We start from the raw sequence: 13,134 nt of genomic DNA, 5'->3' as shown, positions 1-13,134 counted from the left end.
GTCCAGTTAATTCCACTACACTTGTTTCTGTCCCCTAAGTGAACTCTGCCTCCTCAGACTCTGGTCGGTGGGCTGGCTCTTGGTGCACGGGTAGATGTGTAACAATGGTCTCTGGAGAAAGTATTGATTCATGCTGTTTGCCCATTCTCATGGTGTAAATACTCCTGTTGGGGGTCTGTTTTAAGCTACCAGTATGGCATTAGCCAACCACCACAGATGTTACAGATGTTACAGCAGCATTGTTGCAGTGAGGCAGCTTACACAGCATTGATTTAGTATTTTTAGTGCTAACTTTTTAAAAACACATTTTTTGGTGATTTTTGCTATTTAAGTTTTGTGGTACTCATATATTCACATATACCTGTAAGAAACAGGACAGAAGGCTGGAGGGGTGGCTTAGCAGGTAAGAGAACTGTCTGTTCTTCAGAGGACCAGACCAGGGTTCTGTTCCAGGCACCCACATGTAACTCACAACCTCCAGTGTCAGAGGATCTGCTGGCCTCTTCTGGCCTCTGAGGCCACTGTACATATAAGATGCACATATATACATGCAGGCAGAATATCCATACACATAAATTAAAACTGAAAACAGAAGAACTCGGCGAGGTCTCATGTCTTTAGCTAAGGATGGCATCGGATGGCAGCAGTCACATCCAGGAGCCTAATAGCGATGTGCTCATCCACTTCGCTGAGACTCGTGCTTGATCTGCCGTCATCTGTGTATGTAACATGTGATCCTCACGTTCCTGTGACTTCCATCGTCAGGAACCAGAGCAGTTCTGCCACAAGGAGCCCTCTGGCTGTGCCCTGATGATCTAGTTACTGCCCTCCGCTACCCTGCACCTCTGCTGAACTGAAGATATAATTTTGTCAATTAAGTATGCTATATAAATCAAATTCTATTCCCAGTTTAACTATGCCTTTAACTAGATCTTGAGATAATTGCAGATTCACCTGGAGTCATAAGATATAATACAAAGAATGAGGTGTGATGGCTCACACCTGCAATCCCAGCACTTGGGGAGGTGGAGTTAGCGGACTACCCTGAGTCTGAAGCCAGCCTGGGTTAGATGGAGAGAGCTGCAGGCAATCCTGGAGAACAGCGTGAGACTCTCTCTGAAAAGACAGGCGATAATAATGCAAGGAGGTACCTTATGTTCTTACACAGCATTTCCTCCGTGGTGGCATCAGGCACAGGTGAGACTTGTCTCCACAGGGACTCCTCCCGTCCTGCTTTCAAGGCCGTCCTCCCTCTTTGCTCCTTCCATCCCCAATGCCTGGCAGCCATGAATCTCTTCTCCACTTTTTTTCCTCTTCCCTTTCTTCTTGTTTTTTCCCCCCCTTCGGAAAAGGGTTTCTCTGTATAACAGCTCTGGCTGTCCTGGAACTCAGTCTGTAGAATAGACTGGCCTCAGATTCAGGGATTGACCTGCCTGTCTCGGGAGTGCTGGGATTAAAGGTATGTGCCACCACCACCCGGTTTGCTCTCTGTTTCTCTAATCACGCTGGTTTAGTAAGGTTGATGAACAAAATCTCATGACCTGTGATCTTTTAGGATTGGCTTTTTGGTTGTCAAGTGGGTGCCTCTACAAACCTGTCCTTGTTGAGTAGTGTTCTAAGGTATGGATGAGGTGAAGACCACAGGTCACTAACACCTAACCCGTCAGAGGACATTGAGTGTTTCTAGGTTTTGACTATAATAAAGAGCCCCTGAACATGGAAGTGCAGGTTTTTGAGTGGACATTCACTTTCACTCTTTCAGACTAATGTCTAGGAGTGTAGTTGCTGGGTCACTGGCACTCTTACGCAGAGTGACTTGTCATTTTGCATTTTTAATGGCCTTGTATGAGTGAGCCAGTCTTTGTGTGTTCTCCCTGGCATTTGGGATTTTCATTATGTTTTATTTCAGTTTGGCCTCTGCAGGTGCTGTGGTATGTCACTGTGCACTTCCCTGAAGACTAATGATGTTGAGTATTTTCCATATGCCACGTGCCGTCCATATCAGTTTATGTCTTGTGCCCTTTTCCTAATTGGTTTGTTTATTCTCTGTTAAGTTTTATGGATTCCTCATAAACTCTGGCAAACTAGTTCCTCATTAGATGTATGATCAACATGTCCTCATTCTTACCGACCCTTTCAAGAGCAGACGTTTTCAGTTCTGCTGAGGTCCAACGGCTACGCCATTTGCAGAAAAGGCTAAACTTTCACCCAATTTGAACCATTGAGACAGGAAGCAACAGGGTCCAAAAGGCAGATAGATTCTGAGCTCTTGACCTGTTGCCTAGTAAGGTATGCCTTCAACTGCTCTGTCATAAAACATCAGATTAAATAGTCACAAGGCCAGAATGTTCACAGACACGAGGAGCCTTTGCGACTAGACTAAGCTAAAACGGGTGGCCTTTGAGATGGACATCCGAGTGACAAAGACAGAGGGTACACGCTACTGAGGACAAACCTTATCCCACCCAAAGCCCTTGGTAAGCTCCTGACGTCGGCTCAGATGTCAGCTCATCTATCAGAGTGGAATCACAGCATTCGCTCTTGGTTGGCTTCAAAATCACTAATTCCGGAGGTCACAGTTAAGCACCGAAATCACTAATTCCGGAGGTCACAGTTAAGCACCGCGTCGTTAGCTTCCCACGAGCCTGCCAGAGATAAAGCCTCTGATGTGTGGGCTCTGATAACAGTTGCCTTGGTTACTTTGCAGTGACTTGAAGCCTGCTTTCTCTAAAAGCACCGACTCTTCACTTAAACCCACAGATGTCTGATGGGAGACGAAGGTATTGGACATCTCTGTCTTCATATTTTGTCTGTCCCCTTGGTCAGCTGCTCCCTTGGGTTCAGGTTCCACTGAGCTCCGAATATTTGAGAAATGGTTCATCCAAAACCATAACAACAAAGGGTTAGCTTGACCTATTGTCTGCTGGAGCTGGACTGTGCTTCTTCTACCCCTCCCTTCCATGTGCTTGCATCTAAAGCAAAACATAAACTGAACTTCCCTGCAAGACAGCGATTCCCAGCAATGGGAGCAACATAGCTGGTATCGGGTCAAGTCACTGTCCATTAGCCCACAAACCTCAAGGTCAGAATGTTTACCCACAAGAAGAAAAAACATCATTTGAAACCATGCCCATAACCAAGGGACAATTGCCAAACTTTAGCTTAGCCCAGAAAATCAATAAGAGCTGGCTGGTCTATTGTGCTGAGCGCAGCCATCTGACCCCTCTCCACTGCTGTGGAATTCCTTTGCCTGGGGCTTCAGTTGGCGAGCTCAGGCCGAAGCCCCCGTAGAGAAGTCTTGCTCAGTCTGTCTGTCATGTGTTATTTGCTCTCATTTCCACCATGTCTGTGCCTTAAGATTGGCTGCCCCAGGATCATCATCCTCACAAAGGAGTTGGGGAATGTTTGTGTGGAACTATCCGAACTTGATTTTCAATAGCTGTGTTTAACAACTTGTTCTTCAGATTCTTGGAAATTCAACAAGCTGCCTCTCTGAGTAGCTCTTGACATGTGCTTTGTCAAGTCCCTTTAGCTTTGCCTGCAGCCTCCGTATTTGATCTTGCCTCCTGCCTCAATGTCAAAATAAAAGCCATAATAAAATATCTCAGTCCTGCCTTGTCTTTTGTCCTTCGTCTCCAGAGGAAGGCATCCTCACCCGGCATCCAAGGCCAGGGTACTTGGCACTGAGAATTCTGACTCTCCTCATCCTTTAGAAACTTCAACCCAACTGGTGACCCTCCTCTCTAGGCCCTCAGAACTCAAACAAATCTGTTTCTCTCCTGCTTCAATCCTGCCCTCCACATCCCTTCTTTCTGCATAGACTCATTCCAAGATTCAGTTTCTTCCACCCCCCTGCTTTCCTCAATCTGTCCCATCTCCTTTTAGCTCTGCACTGGGGATCTCCCAACCCAGATTCACCAGCACCTGACCTCTTCCTAAATCCTTCCCCAGGTTCCATTGATCTCCCAGCTCACTCCACTATGCTCTTAAGACATTCCCTCCTGGGCCCCCATATGTCCCCCCTTTTCTTCAGGTTGACTCCTGGCTTCTTATCCCTCACATGCTAGAGGTTTTTAGACCACTGCTTGGCTCTCTCACTTTTGCCTTCCACACTCAGGGCAGCTCGCCCATTCCCAAAGCGTTGGTGATGAAAATCCAATGGTTCTGCCTAGATATGAGTCTCTTGTTTTTCATGTAGATGTCTCAAATTTGGTGGCTCCCTCACTCCAAGCTCCCCATCCTGATAAGTGGCTCCTCATCCCATTTCTTCTGGCACCCTCACCCCAGCCCCATCCCCCTCAACCACCCTCACCCCAGCCCCATACACCTCAATCATCCTAGGCTCTTCCGGCTTCTCCCGCTCCAGCCCCCAGTATCTGGTTTCTCTCTGAACCCTGCTTTTGCCCTTTCACTGCTGTCCCTGGATCTCATCTGGAAAGCAGCATCAGCCTTTCCACTGGTCCCCCTCTGTAGTGTATCCTCCTGGTGACAGCCATGTGAGCTTCCAAGAGGGAAAGTCTGACTATGTCACTCTCTGAATTAACACGTGCTGGTTTCCGTGGCTCTCAGGATCGGGTCTATCAGAAGCCAACCTGCCCTTTGCTGCCAAATGAATGCAGCTCAGTCGCTTAGTGGACCACAGAGTTGCATGCTACCACCGACATACAATTCATCCCTTTGTGTGTGGCATGTGTATGTGTGTGTGCAAGTTACTCCCTTGAGATGGGTTCCCTCTCTGAACATGAAGCTTGTTATTTCAGGTAGGCTGTCATTTCAGGTAGTCAGCAAGCTTCTGGGATCCCCCGTTTCTACCTCCCTAGCCAGGGATCACAGGCATTTGATCCTGTGATCATGTGACTATGCCTGAATTTTTATGTTAGTGTTGGGGATTCATGTTCCAGCCACAGGCTGCTTAATTTTTGTCAACTTGAAATAAAGTAGAGTCACCTGGAGTGAGAACCCCCCAGTTGAGGAATTGCTTCTATCAGATTGGCCTGTGGGCATGTCTGTCAGGCATTTCCTTCATTAATGATTGGTGTGGGAGGGCCCAGCCACTGTGAGCAGTTGCTATCCCTGGCAAGTGGTCCTTGGTTGTGTAAATAAGCAAGTGGGCAAGCCATGGAGAATAAGCCAGTCAGCAGTGTTCCTCAGGGTTCTGTTCCTGCCTCCGAATTCCTGCCTGAGTTCTTGCCCATACTTCCCTCAGCGATGGACTGTTACCCAGAGTGTAAGACGAACAAGTCCTTTCCTCTCCAACTTGCTGTTGGTTGGAGTTTCGTCACGACAACAGAGAAGCAAACTCAGATGCATCCTCACACTGACAGAGTAGCTGCTCTTACCCACGGAGATGTCCTCTGGACCTCATTCACCCTTTGGAAAGCTCAATGCCACTGCATTGCTTGTTCTGCAGGATTATCACCACTAGACCTGCGACTAATGTGTACCGCCAATCCCACAACCCTCTGTTGTAATATGAGCGGTGGGGCTGCGTCCCCAGCACCCCGGCCGCCTGCTAGCTTATGCTTGAAATAACAACACACAAACTGTATTCATTTAAACACTGCTTGGCCCATTTCTATCTAGCCTCTTCTAGGCTAATTCTCACATATTAATTTAGCCCATTTCTAATCATCTGTGTAGAACTGCTAGGTGTGCTTACCAGGAAGATTCTAGCCTATGTCCATCCTGGGTCTGAGATGCATCCTCAGAGAGCAGAGCTATTGCCTCTGTCCGGGAGAGGAGAGCATGGCATCTCTGCTCCAGAGAGCAGAGCTGTCGAGTCTGAGCTCACTTCCTCTTCCTCCCAGCATTCTGTTCTGTTTACTCCTCCCACCTATGTTTTAACCTATGAGGCCAAGCAGTTTCTTTATTACTTAACCAATGACCCTCCTCCATCATTTCCCCTTTTTCTGTTTAAACAAAAAGGAAAGGCTTTAACTTGAACATAGCAAAATTACATATAACAAAACAGTTATCAAGTAAAAATTACAAACATGACTACAAACTTGACTATTATGATTATCTAATAACAACCTATATACATTACATTTTTAAGTGAACTATACAATCTCAATACCTTAATCAAGATCAGAAATACATATACATATAACAAAATTTACCTTAAATCTCTATCAATAAAGCAAAATCTATACTAATGCAAATTATTCATATCTATATCATATCCCCCTTTAAATGTAAAAGAACATTTATAAACCATATTTGGGAACATGGGTGCAGTTTTTTTTTCTCTCTAAACTGCTTCCTTCTGAATGGGGGTGTCGTTAATTAGGTCTTTCATGGTATAACCTGTGTGCTAGTTTCATCTCAGTCATCAATTGAGTGAAGTAATTTTTTGAAGGCATTCACAGCAACCTTTCAGGAGGGCGTGGTCTATCATACCACATTGGGATGGAAGCAATCCACAGACTCTCACCCTCTGTGAAAACAAAATAAGAAACTCCTTTCCAAAGCATCATGTCCTTAGATCCAAATTTCAAAGTCAAGGCATTTTCAAAGTATCTATGTTGGATTAGTTCAGCAGCATTTATAAACAAATATCTTTTAGCAGCTGTTACTCTTTTCTCAGCATTCAAACAATTCAAACAGAGCATAATAGCATACAGTATCAAAATTCTCTGCGTATTTTCCATCTTTGTGCACTTTATTTTAACCTCTTTTTTTTTTTGCTTTTTGAGATAGGTTTTCTGTATCTTTGACCTGGCATAACTCTGTAGACCAGGCTGTCCTTGAACTCTCAGAGATCCGCCTGTCTCTGCCTCCCAGGCATTGGGATTAAAGGTGTACGCTACTATACCTTGAACTCACAGAGATCTGTTTGTCTCTGCCTTCTAGGCACTGGGATTAAAGGCATGTGCTACCACATCTTGAAGTCACAGAGGTCAATCTCCCTCTGCCTCTCAAGTGTTGGGATTAAAGGTGTGTACTACCACACCCAACTACTCTCTTCCTTATTTTTTGTTTTTTACTTTAAGAACTTTAATGTTTAGCATGCATATATTTTTAACACACTGTAAACCATTTAAACATTTTCTTTGACTTTGAATCTTTCTTTTACTGTATATGTCTCTTTTTTGACACACGAGTCTTTAATTTATCAAGCAATATCAGTAGGACTAAAGCCGTGGCTTTGCCGGCTAGATGTAGCCCATTCCAACCTTGTGGCCAGAGCCGCATTCAGTGCCACAAGTCTACAGTGTTTCAAGGTCCTTGCCATCAAACAAGTTGCAACAGACAACACTCAAGTCCTCTCTCTGTAGCTGGCCCTCCTGCTTCAAACAGTCAGAGTTTGCCCTGGCAGGATGGCCCAGAAAGCCGGGATTTTAAAACAACACAGGTTTTTTTCCTGCTACTGCTGAAAACAAACAAGCATTCAGTTGGCTTTTATCAACACCATTTAAATGTTTCGTGGCAGGACCTCTTAAGAGCTGCAGGGTTTTGCAGCTAAAGCTGAGTCAGGAAGCCTCTTTTAGATGAGAGCGCTTGCTTGCTTCTAGCAAGCAGAGCAGACCCGAGAAATCACTGCTATCAAGAAAACATGCTTTACTCTTTCCCAAGCTTTCTCAGGCTTTCTGTGGATTCAGTTGTCCACACGTCTGGGCGCCATTCTGTTGTAATATGAGCAGCGGGGCTGCGTCCCCAGCACCCTGGCCGCCTGCTAGCTTATGCTTGAAATAACAACACACAAACTGTATTCATTTAAACACTGCTTGGTCCATTTCTATCTAGCCTCTTCTAGGCTAATTCTCACATATTAATTTAGCCCATTTCTAATCATCTGTGTAGCACCGCTAGGTGCGCTTACCAGGAAGATTCTAGCCTATGTCCATCCTGGGTCTGAGCTTCATGCATCTGCCTCAGAGAGCAGAGCTATTGCCTCTGTCCGGGAGAGGGGAGCATGGCATCTCTGCTCCAGAGAGCAGAGCTGTCAAGTCTGAGCTCACTTCCTCTTCCTCCCAGCATTCTGTTCTGTTTACTCCTCCCACCTATGTTTTAACCTATGAGGCCAAGCAGTTTCTTTATTACTTAACCAATGACCTTCCTCCATCAACCCTCTGTTACCCTCAAGAGACACCTGTGCTCATAACAGTCATCTCTTTCCATAGAGTCTGGATTCTGACATATGGGGTCACATTGCATGTGGCTCTTCGATCTGGATTTGTTTTACTCAGCATGCTTCCCAGAGCCTTGGTTTTTCTGTGCGAGTTTCAAAACATCATGGCTTCCATCCCTCAGTGTCACCCACCCCCCTGTCTGCTCAGAGTGTCTCAGCTCTCAGGTCTTAGTCATTTTTAAAAGAGCCTTTTTCTTACCCAGATCTCTGTCCCCCTATGCTGGGATGAGACCCCTGTTTAGGTCATGGTAGCCCCGCTTCCCCCAGCATAAGCCTCATCAAATTACATCACTGTTTCTCATCGAGCTTACTTCCCGCCAAGGAAAGCCCTTGCCACCCTGCTCACTGCTACTTCCCAGAGCCTTATCTATGCCTGCAGTGGAAGGGCCCCTCAGGAAATAAATACTATGTGAAAAAATGTATTAATATTTATTTGTTCGTGAGATGTGGGTAACACATGGCTGAAATCTCAGCATCAGGAAGGCAGAATCAGGAGGATCTAGAGTTGGAGGTATCCCCTGAGCTATACAGAAACAGCTTATCTTAGCAGACTAACAAACCAAAACAGCAAACATTGCATTGGCGCATTGACTTCTGGGCGGAGTGTACAGCTGATTCAGCACTGGTCCCTTGAAGTCTTGCAGTGTGACACTTTTTCTTTCCCTTCTGTGACATTAGGTTGAATGTAGCGGGGGCTAGCAAAGGGATTTGAACACAATTTTGTGTTTTGGAGATTCTGAACAACTGGAATAAGAGGGTGCTTGGTTCAGGAAATTCAGGCTAAGCCCTGTTCCTGAAGGCCAGCTGGCCTGTGTGTGTTCTTGTCACTCTATCCCTGGCACTGCTGGAGAAGGAAGTGTCCTGTACGGGCCTGGTGAAGAACTCAATACAGGCAGACCAGCCTCAGCACTGGGGTTTTCATCCAGGAGCATGTGATTCCCTCTGCTCTGGTGCTGGGACCTTGTGGTTGTATCCAGGAGGAGCTGGGGCACAAGGAACAGAAGAGGGGATGCTAGAGACTTGACTAAGGCCCCCCTAAGCCCTTTATCAGAAAGGCAGTTGTCACCTTGAGGATGTAACTAACCCCCACAACTCTCCTAGAGGGGAGATGTCTGCTCTGTCAGTTAGCAATGAGTCAGAAAGCAAAACTGGAGGCTTTCTTTCCGGAGAGTTCCGTGCGCATGTGGGGGGGGGGCACTTGGACATTGAATGCTGTTGTACGAGGCTCCATCGAAGGATTCCTGGGAACATCTCTCACGGAGTGAAAATATTGCCTGTGAAGTCGCTCTACTAGCCATAGGGGAGAGAGGCAGAACCGTGGAAGAGCTGGGTATTTTACCCATAAGGTTTTCTCGGAACATTTATGTTCCTTTACCCGACTCTCACTGTAATGAGGCAAGTTGGGGCCACTTTACAGAGAAGCAGGGAGTGTCTGACCCTTGTCCTGCCCCACCAGGACAATGTCAACAGGTTAGCACTCACTTCCTAGCCAACAGGGGCTGGAGGTGACGTGGCGTGCAGTGGAAAGGGTATGTGATGGAGGTTCAGGCTGTCTTAAACATAGTCTTTGTTTTCTTTTTTTTTTTTTCTGTGAAGTCCTGTCAGTCCTTGAATTCGCTGGGATTAAAGGTGTGTGCGACCAGCACCCAGCAGTCAGATAAACAATAGGTTCTTTTGAATTTCACTATATCCCTAATATTACGTGGAATATATTTACACTGATATAATCTCCAGGCAGCTAGGCTTGTTTCCCAAGCCTGACAGGAAGGATAGCAATGAATTCAAACTTAGGAATCAAACAGTTGGTGTTTAGACCTAATTTTTAGTAGCATTTTTGTGGTCAGAAACCTTCCAATTTCCTATTCGAATCTCAATGCCATATTTTTAAAGAACTGCTGGATTTCCTATACTTTTAAAAATAATTTATTATTCATGCATATGTGAACATGTGAGCTGGTGCCCGCGAGGCTGGGTTGTTTGACCATCCAACAGGAGTCCTTGGGAAGTATTGCAGGGCTCTTAGCATCATCCCTTCAGCCTGTCTTTGTTAGACTTTATTTTTATACTTTTATTATTGTTTAGTCTGGCTACTGATAATAACATCGAGTTGCAGGATCTACTTGCAGAAAGGAGATGCGCATGAAATAAATTAATGGAATGAAATGAGAAAAGAACAAAATAACAAACAAAAACAAAACAAACCTCTAGTCCTCCTGAAAAAGACAAAGTTGTCCTTTATCTGAACTGGGATTTTAGAAGTGAAAAGGCGCCACAGGCAAAGTGACATGGCCACAATGATCGACAAGCGCGCCACCCAGTGGGTGCATTGTACCCGTTGTCCTTCGGACCGCGGGCTCAAAGTGTAGTGCTTGGCAGAAAAGTGGTTGGGTCTCTTGGTATTGAACCATACAGCAAACTGGGCGCGCCTCGGGCGTGAATTCACTCTCTTTGCTCCATCTGCTATTCCGGGATCACATCGCTGTCTCAGAAGAGGGAAAAGATGGCTGGAAAACACCAACAGAAAAAAAAATTAAACATTATACGTTTTATTGAGCCATGGAACTGCTTCAAAGACATCGCGCAGTAGCGCCAACGTTCTGGTAACATGCCCGCGCAGTAGGTTGGAATCGGACAGGAGGGAGACTCGCATTGGTGACAACAGGATCTCTCCAATTCCAGTTTAGAAAAGAGGTCCTTAGTCCTGAGAATGGAGCTGAGGGTAGCGAGTGGAGGACGCAGATGCACGGCAGCTTCACCAACTTCTCTCTGTCGGGGGGCAATTCCTGGTCCCTCCCCATGGGAGAGACTGGGCAGGCAGCCGGGATGGATTGGGAGCTCAGACAAAGATAACCTGAAGGATTGGCCCCTTTTCTCCTCCCTGATTTCCACTCGCTTAGCAGACCGTTCTGGTTATCCACTGCTCTCTAAACCCTGCGTGAGAATTTTCTGAACAATCTGGCGGTTCGTTTCTACCACGAAACCCAGCTGAAACAGGCGAAAATCGCAACTCGTAAATTGCTGATGCTGGGATTGCAAATGTCCTTCTCAGTGATCATCTTTGAGCCCTTGACTGTCCGATCACCTGTCCGAACCCACGTGGCTTCAGATGGCCCAATACGGGACTGAGAATTTGGCGATAAAGTGCAGGATTCAGATTTTTCTGGGGAGAAAACGGAAGCCTAGAGAACTAAACATGCTTGCTTAGGGCAACATGGCATCAGGGTGACAATTCAGGCGAGTGAATGTCCTTCCTAGTGGGGGACAGGTTAACTTTCCCACACCATTCAGCTCCATGCTGGGAGCCTAGCTGGAGAAAATCTCCCTGTGTAGGCAGAGAACCCTCAGCTCAACCTGGCAGCAGGCTCTCTCTCTCTCTCTCTCTCTCTCTCTCTCTCTCTCTCTCTCTCTCTCTCCCTCGCTCCCTCTCTCCCTCCCTTCCTCCCTCCCTCTCTTCTTTCCTTTCCCTCCCTCCTTCCCTTCTTTCCTTTCCCTCCCTCCCTCCCTTCTTTCTTTTTCGTTCGTTCGTTCGTTCGTTCCTTCCTTCCTTCCTTCCTTCCTTTCTTTCTTTCTTCCTTCCTTCCTTCCTTCCTTCCTTCCTTCCTTCCTTCCTTCCTTTCTCTTTCTTTGTTCTTTCCCCCTTCCTCCCTCCCTCCCTTCCTTCCTCCCTCCCTTCCTTCTTTCTTCCTTAGATGTTTTAATTGAAATAGAATCACATCCCATTCCCTCTCTCCAGCCCTTCCCAGATGTCGTCCCTTGAACCCCTCCCATAGCCTCCTCAAATTGATTCCCAGCAACCACATGGTGGCTCACAACCATCTGTACTGAGGTCTGGTGCCCTCTTCTGGCCTTCAGACATACAGACAGACAGACTATTGTATACATAATAAATCAATAAATATTTTAAGAAAAAAAAAGGCTTCCTTGATGAGGGGTGAGAGCTATACCTATTTCCGAGGACTTAGAGACAGGAGCTGCAGAGAGACTGTGTGGTACCTGTCTTTCTGGCTCACTCAATATAATCTTTTCTAGGTCTGTCTATTTACCCGAAAATTCCATGATTTCATTTTTCTTTACACTTGGGTAGTATTCCACGGTGCATATGTATCATGTTCCCTTTATCTCCTCATGTTCAAGGGCATTAGGTTGTTTCCATCCTGGCTATTGTGCTAAGGTGGAACAAGTATCTGTGGTGTAGGATCTTCCTTTGGGCATATGCCCCGTAATAGTATAGCTGGGTCACATGGTAAACTTGATTTTAATTGTTTTGAGGATTCCCCATACTGACTTCCAGAGTGGCTGTACCAGTTTGCATTCCTGCCCACTGTGGGCGAGCATTCCTCTTTCTTCATAACTTTGCCAGTGTTTGTTGTCAGGTGTTTTGCTGATTTTAGGGCTGGGTTTCCTTACTGAACACTGCCCGGAAGTAGAAGGCCACAGAGGCTGTGAGGCTCCTCAGCTCCTGGAGAGAAAGATGGGTCTCAGTTTCTGGGGAAGCCACCAGGCACTGGGCACAAACTGAGATGAGAGCAGCTTCAAGGATTTGCTGCCTTGATGTGGGAGTGTCATATATCAATCTGTTGATTTCATTGGTTAAGCAATAAAGAAACTGCTTGGCCCTGATAGGTTAAAACATAGGGGGGAGGAGTAAACAGAACAGAATGCTGGGAGGAAGAGGAAGTGAGCTCAGAGACGCCATGCTCCCCTCTCCCGCAGATGCGATAGCTCTGCTCTCTTGAGACTCACGTGATGAAGCAAGCTGCCAGGGGCTAACCTTTTTCCACTATACCTACCAGGCCTTGCCTTTCTTTATTTGATTGGACTTTAGAACCCTAGTACACTGCCTGGCACTAGAGAATGTTTGTCGATCAAGAACCCGTCCCAGCTAGACTATAATTTAGCCTCCCTGGCCTAAGATCTTCTGGGATTGGTCACAGGGTTCTCTCTCTCTCTCTCTCTCTCTCTCTCTCTCTCTCTCTCTCTCTCTCTCTCCCTCTCTTTCTCTC

The sequence above is a fragment of the Microtus ochrogaster genome, unplaced genomic scaffold (genome assembly GCF_000317375.1).
Source record: "Microtus ochrogaster isolate Prairie Vole_2 unplaced genomic scaffold, MicOch1.0 UNK4, whole genome shotgun sequence".
In the NCBI taxonomy this organism is placed as follows: Eukaryota; Metazoa; Chordata; class Mammalia; order Rodentia; family Cricetidae; genus Microtus; species Microtus ochrogaster.
Note: the sequence above shows the minus strand (reverse complement) of the source record.